This window comes from Lepus europaeus, chromosome 22 (assembly GCF_033115175.1).
Source record: "Lepus europaeus isolate LE1 chromosome 22, mLepTim1.pri, whole genome shotgun sequence".
In the NCBI taxonomy this organism is placed as follows: Eukaryota; Metazoa; Chordata; class Mammalia; order Lagomorpha; family Leporidae; genus Lepus; species Lepus europaeus.
This window is the reverse complement of record NC_084848.1, coordinates 28369236-28381983: the sequence shown is the minus strand read 5'-3', so window position 1 is coordinate 28381983 and position 12748 is coordinate 28369236. Positions and strand designations below refer to the sequence as shown.

At 50.3% G+C, this 12748-nt stretch overlaps 1 protein-coding gene and 1 non-coding gene across 3 annotated transcripts in view; both read right to left on the bottom strand.

Annotated features, from left to right (window-relative positions):
* The window catches only part of LOC133751222 (zinc finger protein DPF3-like), a 239582-nt gene that overhangs the window by 206676 nt on the left and 20158 nt on the right, over positions 1 to 12748 (bottom strand). The window lies entirely within an intron of this gene.
* Positions 11175 to 11315, bottom strand: LOC133751750 (small nucleolar RNA SNORA62/SNORA6 family). Its single transcript, XR_009864848.1, has one exon. It is a non-coding gene; the product is annotated as a small nucleolar RNA SNORA62/SNORA6 family (small nucleolar RNA).

The window sequence follows — 12748 nt, the reverse complement described above, 5'->3', positions numbered from 1 at the left end:
TCTCACTGCTCCTTTTTGAGCCCAAGCCATCCTTCTGAAAAGACAGATGCAGGTCCACAAGGCAACTCCACTTCTTCCAGCTGTGGGGCTTGGGCAAGCTGCTTAGACTCCTTGGAGGGTTACCATATTTCTTTCTTTCTTTTTTTTTTTTTTTTTTTTTTTTTTTGCCAGGCAGAGTTAGACAGAGAGAGAGAGTTATAGACAATGAGAGACAGACAGACAGACAGAAAGGTCTTCCTTCCTTTGGTTCACCCCCCAAAATGGCTGCTATGGCCGGCACGCTGCACTGATCCGAAGCCAGGAGCCAGGTGCTTCCTCCTGGTCTCCCATGCGGGTGCAGGGCCCAAGCACTTGGGCCATCTTCCACTGCCTCCCCGGGCCACAGCAGAGAGCTGGCCTGGAAGAGGAGCAACTGGGACATAATCCGGCACCCCGACCGGGACTAGAACTCGGAGTGTCGGGGCCGCAGGCGGAGGATTAGCCTAGTGAGCCACAGCCTCCCATCTTTCAAAAGAGTGAATACTACCTGCTTCACAGGAGTGCTAAAGGGACCCTAGGTAAATGACCATGTAAGGCATCCTGCAGGGAGCAAAGCATAAGTGGTCAAGAGATGGTGGCTGGAACAGTTGTGCATATTCATGTAAAAGGCCACCATGATGCAGGTACTGCAGGATCCGGCACACAGCCACACACAAGGCCTTGGCCATCAATATTATCACTATGTTCCACCTTGTAACTCGTCTCCTGGTGTCCACTGCATGCCTCCTGGGGTATTAGGGGGCGACATTGTGGTATGGCAGGTGCCACCTGCAATGTCAGCATCCCATATGGGTGCCAGTTAATGTCCCAGACTCTCCATTTATGATCCAGTTTCCTGTTAACGGCCTGGGACAAGCAGCAGTAGAGGGCCCAAGTGGTGGGCTCTGTCACTCATGTGGGTGACCCGGATGAGGCTCCTGGGTGGCCCAGCACTTGCCATTGCGGCCATCTGAGGAGTGAACCAGCAGACAGATGATCTCTTTCAGTCTCTGCCTCTCTCTCTCCCTCTCTCTCTCTGTAACTCTTTCAAATAAATAAATGAGTCTTTTTAAAACGTCAACTTGTATCTTACAGTCTTATACTGATATTGGTATTCAACATACCTCTTGTTCCCCAACTAGACAGTAGAAATCGTATCAGAGACTTCTGCCAGAGGACGTGCTAAATAACCTCTAAGTGATGTGCTGTGCTGACAGAATGGTTTCTCTCTCATCAGCTCCCTCATTTCCCCCATCACCCTCTGAGCCCTGCCTCCTCCATGAAGTTGGCCAGTGACATTGATTTCTTCCTTCCCTGAAATTCTACTGCACCCACTGTCTGAACCATGACTGTGTCACATGCTGCCTTGGAGCTTCTCGACTCTGAGGGCGGGCAGAACAAAGCGAGGCTGAGCAGGTGGCCCAGCCCCACCGGCGCTCACAAGTGTGTTCTTTTCTAGCCTGTGCGTGAGACATGCAGCCAAGGGCTTTTTCCCAAAGAGGAGGCAAAGGCCAAAGTGGCCAAATGCTGGTCTTTCAACCACTGGAGCTCTCGACAGCTTTTCACAGTTCTGTCTCCGGCAGCTGCATGCTGGAAAACACCAGAGCAGAAACTGCCAAGACTCTCTGTGACCTCTAAGGGAGGCAGGGCTGCTCTACCTGGAGGTCCTGGACCCCTGGCTCAGCCCCACTTTTCGTTGGCCTGAGGACCATGCAAGACCTTCTCAGGCCTACACAGCCATGGAGATCACAATGCTCCCTCTTTTATTTTTAAGATTGATTGATTTCAGCTGGTGCCGCGGCTCCATATGCTAATCCTCCGCCTGCGGCGCCAGCACACCGGGTTCTAATACAGGTCAGGGCGCCGGATTCTGTCCCGGTTGCCCCTCTTCCAGGTCAGCTCTCTGCTGTGGCCCAGGACTGTAGTGGAGGATGGCCCAAGTGCTTGGGCCCTGCACCCCATGGGAGACCAGGAGAAGCACCTGGCTCCTGGCTTTGGATCAGCGCGGTGCGCTGGCCTCAGCGTGCCAGCTACAGCGGCCATTGGGAGGTGAACCAACAGCAAAGGAAGACCTTTCTCTCTGTCTCACTGTCCACTCTGCCTGTCAAAAACAAATAAATAAATAAATAAGATTGATTTCAATGGCAGAATGACAGAAAGAGGAAGAGATTGAGAGAGACTGAGAGATCTTCCATCTGCTGATTCACTCCTCAATGGCCACAACACCCTGACTACGCCAGACCAAAGCCAGGAGCCAGGAACTTCATCCAGGCAGGGGCCCAAGTACTTCTGCCACCTTCCCAGGCACGTTAGCAGGGAGCTGGATTGGAAGCAGAGCAGCCAGTACTCAAACCAGCACTCTGATCTGAGATGTTGGCATTGCAGGCAGTGGTTCAATTCAATGCACCCCAACAGTGGTCTCTACAGCATTTTCCAGAGCTGCCATTGCAAGCCCTGGCTCTGCCTATGCACTGCACTAGTGCAGGAACAGGTGCATCAAAAGAACTTTCTCCCTCTCTGGTCAATAGCACCCAGGGTCACTTTGAAATAGAGACAGGTCTCTCTTCCTCTGCCTGCTTCTCCTCTCAAGGGTCTCTCGGAGAGTGCAAACACAAGAGAGCCACAGGGCTCAGTGTGAGTAAGTGGAGCGATGCCTTCATCCCATAGCTCCATGTGCAATGGGCACACACAGTTCTCCGGGCTCTCCTGCTCACCTATGCAGAGGTGCAACACCTTCCCTAATGAAGTTATAGTAACAGACGAAGCCCACCTGATTCCACACTGTCAAGGAGTAACTGGATTCCCATTTTTCAGATGGGTGTCGTGAGCCCCCAAAAAGGTACTGATTTTTTTGTTTCCCACACCAGAGAAAACAGGTGTGAAAGAAGAGGGGCAAAGTGGGGTAGAACTGTCCCTCGGTGTCTGCAGGGTGGGCTCCAGGACATGCACCCCACAGATACCAACATCCACAGATGCTGAAGTTCCTTATACAAAGCAGCACAGTAGTGGTAAAAAAAACCTTGCTACAGCTGCTGTACACGTCAAGTCTCGAGGTTTCTTATATCACCTAATGCAACACAAATGCTAAGTAAATAGTTGTCACACTCTATTGTCTAGGGAATAATGACAAGGGGAAAAAGGTCTGTACCTGTCCAGCACAAATGTCTTCTGAGCATCTTCCATGAACGGTTGGTTGAATCCATGAATGTGGAAACGCAGATACGGATGGCCCGCTGCGTTTGAGTCACACGTTGGCTTTGAGCCTCTCCTGCCACCAACTGCAGCACACTGTAACTCTGCCAAGCAGGATACCCACGTTCCACGGGCCCTCGGCTGCGGCACTGCGTTATTCCGAGAGACTCAGAAGCACAAGCCTCCCCCACCGCCCTCCACATGCCTCACCGCCATTGTCATTGCTGTTGAGTATCGGGGGCTGGGAAGGACTGTGTATGCAAACTCCCTAGCGCTTGTACAAGAACCTGATGGCATGGCCTCACCCCCACAGATTCTGATCCTGCAGTTCCAGGTGAGGTCCAGAAATCTCTCCAGCCTTCAGAGTCCTCCAGGAGGTCAGCCAGAGGCCGTGCCTGGGAGACCCCGAGGAACACTTGGAGCCAACAGCAAAGGACAGCCGAGGGAGGCAGACTGCTCAACCTGCTTGGGAAGAAAACCAACCAACCCACAGTAGTAAGAATTCCCAGGGATGGGGAACATGGTGTCAGTTCATTTAAACTACCACGTGAGGGGAGAACTAAAGGGAAAAGGGGGCCGGGCAGGTGGCAGAGGACTTAAGTTGTCACTCGAGATGCCCACATCCCATCTGGGAGTGCCTGGTTCAAGTGCTGGCTCCCCTCCTTCTCATCCAGCTTCCTGCTCATGTGCCCCCAGGGAGGCAGCAGGTGATGGCTCAAATACTTGGGTCCCTGCCACCTACATGGGAAACTTGGATTGAGTTCCTGGCTCCCGGCTTCAGCCTGGCCCAGTCCCAGCTCTTCCAGGCATCTGGAGAGTGAACCAGTGGATGGAAAATCTTTATCACTCTCTCGGTGTCTCTCTCCCTTTTAAATACAATGAAAATAAATTATTTAAAAAAAAATACTTAAGGAAGAAAGGAAGCAGGTAAAAGGAAGGAACACTCTGCTGTTAAAGTCTGCGCTGGTTAACACCTTGTCCTTCACGCACGTGCTCACCCCTCATTTTATTGTCTGCAGTGTACATAGCAAAGCCTCTCCCAGTACTCCCTCACCCTGCTCAGGCTCCGTGCAAAGTCTCCCTTAGCCACAGGGAAAGTTTTAGAGTGTTAGCTGGATCAAGTCACTTCCTGACTTGACCTTTTCCACGGCTCTTAGGATAACGTACACAGTCTTTAGAATTACTCATCAAGGGGGCAGTCCTTTGGTGCAGCAGTTAAGATACTGCTTGGGACAGTCACATCTTCCATCAGAGTGCCTGGCTTTGAGCGCCAGCTCTGCTCGCAATACCAGCTTCCTGCTAGTGTGCGCCCTGGGAGTCTGGAGCTGATGGCTCAAGGACTTGGGTCCTTGCCACCCACATGGGAGAGCTGAACTGCATTCCCAGCTCCAGGCTTCATCCCTGGCCCAGCCTCAGCCACTGTGGGCATTTGTGGAGTGAATCAGTGGACAGGAGCTCCCTCTCTCTTTCCCCAAACTCCCCATTTCTCTCTCTCTCTCTCTCTCTCTCTCTCTCTCTCTCTCTCTCCCTCCCCTCCTTCTCTCTCTGCCTCTCAAATAATTTAATTCATTTTTTTTTTTGACAGGCAGAGTGGACAGTGAGAGAGAGAGACAGAGAGAAAGGTCTTCCTTTGCCGTTGGTTCACCCTCCAATGGCCGCTGCGGCCGGCGCATCTCGCTGATCCCAAGGCAGGAGCCAGGTGCCTCTCCTGGTCTCCCATGGGGTACAGGGCCCAAGGACTTGGGCCATCCTCCACTGAAATCCCGGGTCATAGCAGAGAGCTGGACTGGAAGAGGGGCAACTGGGACAGAATCCGGCACCCCGACCGGGACTAGAACCCGGTGTGCTGGTGCCACAAGGCAGAGGATTAGCCTGTTGAGCCACGGCGCCAGCCAAATTGATCTTTTAAACGTACCCAGTCTTTAGAATTATTCATGTGTTAGTATTCCAATTACCATGGTCTTACTTGGGTCCCCCAACATGTCACAGGGCTTTTGGACACCCTCTGTCTGGGATGAAGTATTTCCTCCTCAAGGAAACTTTCCAGGGGCCGACACTGTGGCACAGCAGATAAAGCTGCCACCTGCAGTGCTGGCATCCCATATGGGCACCAGTTCGAGTCCTGGCAGCTCCACTTCCAATCCAGCTCTCTGCTATGGCCTGGGAAAGCAGAAGAAGATGGCCTAAGTCCTGCATAGGAGACCCATAAGAAGCTCCTGACTCCTGGCTACTTGGGGAATGAACCAGAGGATGGAAGATTTCTCTTTCTCTCTCTCTCTGTCTCTGCCTCTGCTTCTCTGTAACTCTCTGCCTTTCAAATAAAGAAATAAATCTTAAAAAAAAAATCAAAGGAAACTCTCCCTCCACGCAGGAAACCAGAATGATTCCTCCTCCTCCTATTCTTTCTTATATCATCCTGGGCTTTTTGACACAACACAAACCCCACTTTACTTAATTATCTGCATGATGACGTGGTAAAGCCCTGACATAATTATATGATAAACAGCCATAGCCTCAGCTGGGCCATAAGTTCCAGGAAGATAAGGCCCCTGTTGCTTTTGCTTACCCTTGGGTCCCTAGGGCCACAGTGGCCAACACATTGTAGGTGCTCAGCTAAGGCAGGATGAATGCCTAGTGCCCTGTGGCTGGGACATAGTGGGAGCAAGCAGACAGAGAAGAGAAATGCGACCAGCTGGAAAAGCTCCTAGGGTGGGGTGACACACTTTCTCCAGGACACGGGCCACTGAAAATGTTCTCCACGGTCACAGGACGACCTGTCACGGGACACCCCAAGATCCCATGCTCTCTTAAATAACAGCATCTGTCTGGGACTGTCCCCAGAGAACAGTGAGAAAGTGGCTCACCTCTTGGGAAACGTGGGGGCTGAAAAAGAGGCCAGGAGGGAGAGAGAGAGAGAGCCAACCTCTTCAGTGCCTGCCTTTTATCTCTCTGAAAACGCGGCTTTGTCCAGCACTCTTGGGACTCAGCGAGAGAGGTGGGGAGGAGAAGGTCACAGGCACAAACAATCTTGCTCGCTCCCATCTGGAGCCACAGACACGGGCGAGCTCAGGTTATCTTTGAGCTTGCTTGCTTTCCCCTAGAGATGGGGGGCGGGCCAGGAGATTTAGAACAGGCAATTCAGAAAATAAGGTGTTTCTCTGCTTGGTTATCAGACACATGCCCATTCAAGGGATGCAAAACAAGCCAGGGTTTAGAGTCTCCGACGAGGCCATTGAGGACCATCAATTATACCACGCGGACAGTTAAAAATAACACAGGGGTCTGGTGTTTGGAAGTTCTGGAGGTTGGAATGCCTCTTGCAAAGCAGGGAGGCCTCCCTGTCAAAACCGCGTCCTGGGTACTTGCCCGCATGTGTGCACCCCAGTGGGTACAGGAGGATGCAGGGCCCCCCACCGAACCCTGCCACCCCGGAAGACACAGGCCTTGCTCCCTGGACTTCCTAGCCCTCTAGTAGCTGTGGGAGAGGCAGAGCTTCTCCAAGCCCCAGAAGTCTTCCTCCACCCTGGAGGAGACACTGGTAAAGGGAAGCTAGAGCCAGTTTAATCGTGTTTCAGAGTCGCTGCACCTCGGTGTGCCGTGTATCTGCATCTGTGAAGTGGGGACATCTGTGAAACTCTTGTTCTTTCTCAGAAGCACCCAGTAGCAGCTCCAATTACACTGGATGCAATTACCTGGGCTCCCACACAAAGCATCCTTTAGATAAATCCTTTTCAAAATCCCCTCTAGGAGCCAACACTGTGGTGCTGCCTATTAAGCCGGTGCTTCCAGCCACTCCATTTCCCATCCAGCTCCCTGCTAATGCGCCTGGGAAAACAGAAAATGGCCCAAGTGCTTGGGCCCCTGTCACCCATGTGAGAGACCGCAATGGAGAGCCTAGCTCTTGGCTTCCGCCTGGCTCAGCCCTGGTCATTGCAGCCATCTGTTGAGTGAACCAGCAGATAGAGGATCTGTCTCTCCTTGTGTGTCTCTCCCTCTCTCTCAGTCATTCTACCATTCTAAAAAATAAACCTTTTTAAAAACTCCCTTCTAGCACACTTGTTCTAGGAGTAAAAAAAAAAAATTAATAATTCTCTCTATGCCTCTGCCCCTCTGTAACTCTGCCTTTCAAATAAATATTTTTTTAAAAAAATTAATAATGCCGGCCGGCGCCGCGGCTCAATAGGCTAATCCTCCGCCTTGCGGCACCGGCACACCGGGTTCTAGTCCTGGTCGGGGCACCGGATTCCGTCCCGGTTGCCCCTCTTCCAGGCCAGCTCTCTGCTGTGGCCCGGGAAGGCAGTGGAGGATGGCCCAAGTGCTTGGGCCCTGCACCCCATGGGAGACCAGGATAAACACCTGGCTCCTGCCATCGGATCAGCGCGGTGCGCCGGCCACAGCACGCCAGCCACAGCGGCCATTGGAGGGTGAGCCAACGGCAAAAAGGAAGACCTTTCTCTCTGTCTCTCTCTCTAACTGTCCACTCTGCCTGTCAAAAACTAAAAAAAAAAAAAAAAAAAAAATTAATAATGCCATAGATTCTCAACACTTCTTTACGAACATCAGAACCTCTCCTATTTAACTTCATTTTCCTTGAGATGCGAATCAGATGCTCCATCTTTCCATTTACAGATGGCAAAACAGGACCATTGCAGACCTCTAAGGAGGATAATGAGATGGTATTTCCAAAAGCTCACAAAGGGGCGGGTGTTGGCTGATTGGCTATGACGCCAGCGAAGGTGTCCCAGCCTCATACTCAAGTGTCTGGGGCTGACACCAGGCTCCAGCTCCTCACCCAGCATCTTGACAGGGCATTCCCCAGAGGCACCAGCGATGGCTCACGTAACTGGGTTCCTACCACCCATGCAGGAGACCTGGACTGAGGTCCCAGACCCTGGTTTCACTGCAGGCATTTGGGGAGTATACCAGCTGATGTGGACTCTCTCTGCCTGTCTCTCTCCTCTCTCTCTCTCTCTCTCTCTCTCACTGCCGCTTAAATAAATATATAAATTCTTTTAAATTTTTTAAAAGTTATCAGAGAATTTAATTTAAATGCAATTATTATACAAAAAAATTGAAATTCACACAAAGAGTCTTTTAAAAGTTCATGGTCAGGGCCAGCACCGTGGCTTAGCAGGTAAAGCTGCCACCTGCAGTGCTAGTATTCCATATGGACACCGGTTCAAGTCCCGGCTGCTCCACTTCCGATCCAGCTCTCTACAACGGCCTGGGAAAGTAGTAGAAGATAACCCAAGTCCCTGGGTCCCTGTACCTGCATGGGAGACCCGGAAGAAGCTCCTGGCTCCTGGCTTCAGATCGGCCCAGATCAGGCTGTTGAGGCCATTTGGGGAGTGAGCCAGCAGATATAAGACCTCTCTTTCTCTCTCTGCTTCTCTGTAACTTTGCCTTTCAAATAAATTTTAAAGGTTTGTTTTTTGTTTTTGTTTTTGTTTTTTTTTTTTTTTACCTGAAAGGCAGAGTTACAGAGAGGCAGACACAGAGAAAAAGAAAATCTTCCATGGTCTGGTTCACTCCCCAGATGGTGGCAGCTGCCAGAGCTGAGCCAATCCAAAGCCAGGAGCCAGGAGCTTCTTCCGGGTCTCTCACGCAGGTGCAGGATTCCAAGGACGTGGGCCATTTTCTACTGCTTTCCCAGGCCATAGCAGAGAGCTGGATTGGAAGTGGAGCAGTCAGGTCTCGAACTGGCACCCATATGGGATGCTGGCACTTTAGGCCAGGGCATTAACCCTCTGTGCCACAGTGCCATCCCCTGTAACTCTTTCAAATAAATAAAATAAATCTTTTTTTTAAAAAAAAGTCCATGGCAACACAGATATTTGACATTGCAGTTATAATACTGCTTGGGATGCCTATATCCCATATCAGAGCACCTGGTTCAAGTCCCAGCTCCTCTACTTCAATCCAGCTTCCTGCTAATGCACACCCTGGGAGGCAGCAGATAATGTTTCCTACTTGGGTCCTTGCCACCCATGGGAAGACCCAGATTGATTCTTGTGCTTGGGTCCAGCTGGGCCCAGGCCTGGCTTTTGCAGGCATCTGGGCAGTGAGACAGATGAAAGATTTCTCTGTGAGGCCAACGCTGTGGTGCAGTGGGTTAAAGCCCAGGCCTGCAAAGCCAGCATCCAAGATGGGTGCCAGCTGGAGTCCTGACTGCTCCACTTCTGATCCAACTCTCTTCTATGGCCTGAGAAAGCTGTAAAAGATGGCCCAAATCCTTGGGCCCCTGCACCTGCATGGGAGACTCAGAAGAAGCTCCTGGCTCCTGGCTTTGTAACAGCCCAGGTCCAGCCATTGTGGCCATTGAGGAGTGAATCAGCATAAAGAAGACCCTTCTCTCTCTCTCTCTCTCTCTGCCTCTGCCTCTCTGTAACTGCCTTTCAAATAAATTAATAGATCTTAAAAAAAAAATCTCCATGTCTGTCTCTCTGCCTTTAAAATAAAATAAAAAACAATAACTTAAGTTCATAGAAATACGTATTCGGGAAAAAAACCTAGGCATGGATATAAAAAAGCTTTGCATCACATTCCCTCGGACTTACCCCTAAGAGTAAAGCTAAAAACTTGCCATGGGCCGGTGCCGCGGCTCACTAGGCTAATCCTCCACCTATGGCGCCAGCACCCCGGGTTCTAGTCCTGGTCGGGGCACCGGATTCTGTCCCGGTTGCTCCTCTTCCAGTCCAGCTCTCTGCTGTGGCCTGGGAGTGCAGTGGAGGATGGCCCAGGTCCTTGGGCCCTACACCTGCATGGGAGACCAGGAAGAAGTACCTGACTCCTGGCTTCAGATCAGTGTGGTGCACCGGCCGCAGCACACCAGCCGCAGCAGCCATTGGGGGGTGAACCAATGGAAAAAGGAAGACCTTTGACTCTGTCTCTCTTACTGTCCACTCTGTCAAAAAAAAAAAATTTTTTTTAAAAATCTTGCCATGGGACTCCAAATCCCATTAAGTTGGCAGGTACCAATGCCATCTTACTAGTTAAAGTGATCAATTCAAGTTCATAACTGATCATAAAGATAGAATTAAGTGTCAAAAGGATCACATAAATAAGACCAACTGTCTGCTAATAATAATAGATAAAATTAAAAAGGAGCTAATGATCCAACATGGGAAGTGGGCCACACAGCAGACTCATAGAATGACAAATGACCTAAACAACACTCTGGCCTCAGAATCAGCCCTTAAGGCACTCGGATCTGGCTAAAAAGCCCATGAGAGTATTTCAGGCATGGAAAGCTAAGACATTGTGGCAAAAAATGACCTAAATGAAAGATCTCTGTGAGCAAAATCCCAGTGGAAAGAACAGGCCATCAAAGAAGGAGGTACCTTTCTCTGAAGGGAGAAGAGAACTTCCACTTTGACTATGGCCCTGTCTAAATAATGTCAGAGTTTGTGGACTCAAGAGGCTTCCATAGAATTGGCAGCTCATGACAAGAGCCTTCGGTGATCACTGACATCATAAATAAGAATGTCAATTGTTAAATCAACAACAGGAGTCACTGTGCACCTGCTTCTCATGTAGGACCTCTGTCCTTAATGTGTTGAACTATGAGAATTAACGGCAAAACTAGTCTTCAAACAGTACTTTATACTTTGTGTGTCTGTGTGGGTGCAAACTGTTGAAATATTTACTTAGTATAGAGTTGATCTTCTGTATATAAAGATAATTAAAATGAATCTTAATGAAGAATGGGATGGGAGAAAGAGTAGGAGGTGGGATGGTTTAGGGATGGGAGGACAGGTATGGGGAGAAGAACTGCTATGATCCAAAAGTTGTACTTATGAAATTTATATTTATTAAATAAAAGCTCTCTTAAAAAAAGCTTTGCATCAAAATAAACTTAGCTTAATTCTGTTTTTCCATAAACTTGTTGACACACCTGCATGTGTGCCACTCTTTTAAGAATGTTGTATACACTAACTTGTTTAATTACTCTTCCTCATCATCATGCTTGTGGCAAGGACTGCCACCGAACTCCACTCACTGTGCCAAAGACCTCTGTGGGGTTGGCATAAGCTTGCTCCTTATTAGCACACTCCCTACACTGGTGAGTTCAATGGCCTCAATTCCAAGAGCTAACAATGTGTACTAACTTACATAATTTTTCCAACAACCCTATAAAGACAGGAACCATCATTCCCACTTTACCCATGAGAAAACCAAGGCACAGAGGTTAGCAATGTGACCCAAAATCACGGGGTTTGAATTTGAACCCAGACTCCTTGGCTTCAGAGCCTGCACCCAAGCCCTGGGTCACACAGCAACTTACACACAGTGCAAGGATGGGGCAGACACCTGGTCTAGCAGTTAAGACGCCCGCATCCCACATCAGAGTAGCGGTGTTCCAGCTCCAGCTCCTGAATCCAGCCTTCCGCTAATGCAGACCCTGGAAGGCAGCGGTGATAGCTCAACTAATTGGATCTCTGCCACCAATCTGGGAGACCTGGACGGAATTCCAGGCTTCATCCTGGCCCAGCCCTGGCTATCGTGGGCATCTGGGCAGTGAACCAGTGGAAAAGAGCTCGCTCTCTCTCTCTCTCTCTGCCTCTTACATCTTTTTAAGAGAGAGAAAATGAGGGCCGGCGCCATGGCTCAACAGGCTAATCCTCCGCCTTGCGGCGCGGCACACTGGGTTCTAGTCCCGGTTGCCCCTCTTCCAGGCCAGCTCTTTGATATGGCCTGGGAGTGCAGTGGAAGATGGCCCAAGTCCTTGGGCCCTGCACCCCATGGGAGACCAGGAGAAGCACCTGGCTCCTGCCTTAGGATCAGCGCGGTGCGCCGGCCGCGGTGGCCATTGGAGGGTGAACCAACGGCAAAGAAAGACCTTTCTCTCTGTCTCTCTCTCTCACTGTCCACTCTGCCTGTCAAGAGAGAGAGAGAGAGAGAGAGAGAGAGAGAGAGAGAGAGAGAGAGAGAATGAGAGCACAAGGCTCCGGAGAACTCTGAGGACTCAGGTGACACCAGCCTCCCTTGAACGTTAGTTCCCTGGCCCAGGCCTTGCTGCAGGGAGGAGTGGTTGGCACACATATGCAAGTGGACAGCCGAATGGGTGATATGGTACCTGTGTGCCCGAGTGGGAGTGAGGAAGCACGCCCTTCAGAACGAAGCACCTCGATCCCATGAGAATCATATGGCCTCAGAGACCTGCGGCCTCACTCTCCTCCACTGAACTCCGAAACTCATCGGTGCAACACCAGGTTTTGAGTTAGAAGGAGCGACATCTGTGTTTCTCTGCCTGCACTGGATATGTATGTTTTATTTACACTGAGGACTGATCTTTTTATCGTATACTGCTGCTGGTAGTGGTCATGGCTGTGAAAGAAAAGGGGTGGTGCCTAAAGCGTGGAAGGAAGACCACCTTTGGATCTGCCCCTTAATGGGCTCCACCCAGCAATTCTGCCCTCTTAGGAAATCTATGACACTACCCAGGGCTGCCCTAGATGAAGGGACTTTGAAAAGCTCATGGGAAATAAAAGTACAAGGTAAGTTTATTTTGGTGCAAAAAAAACTTTCTGAAAGCCAT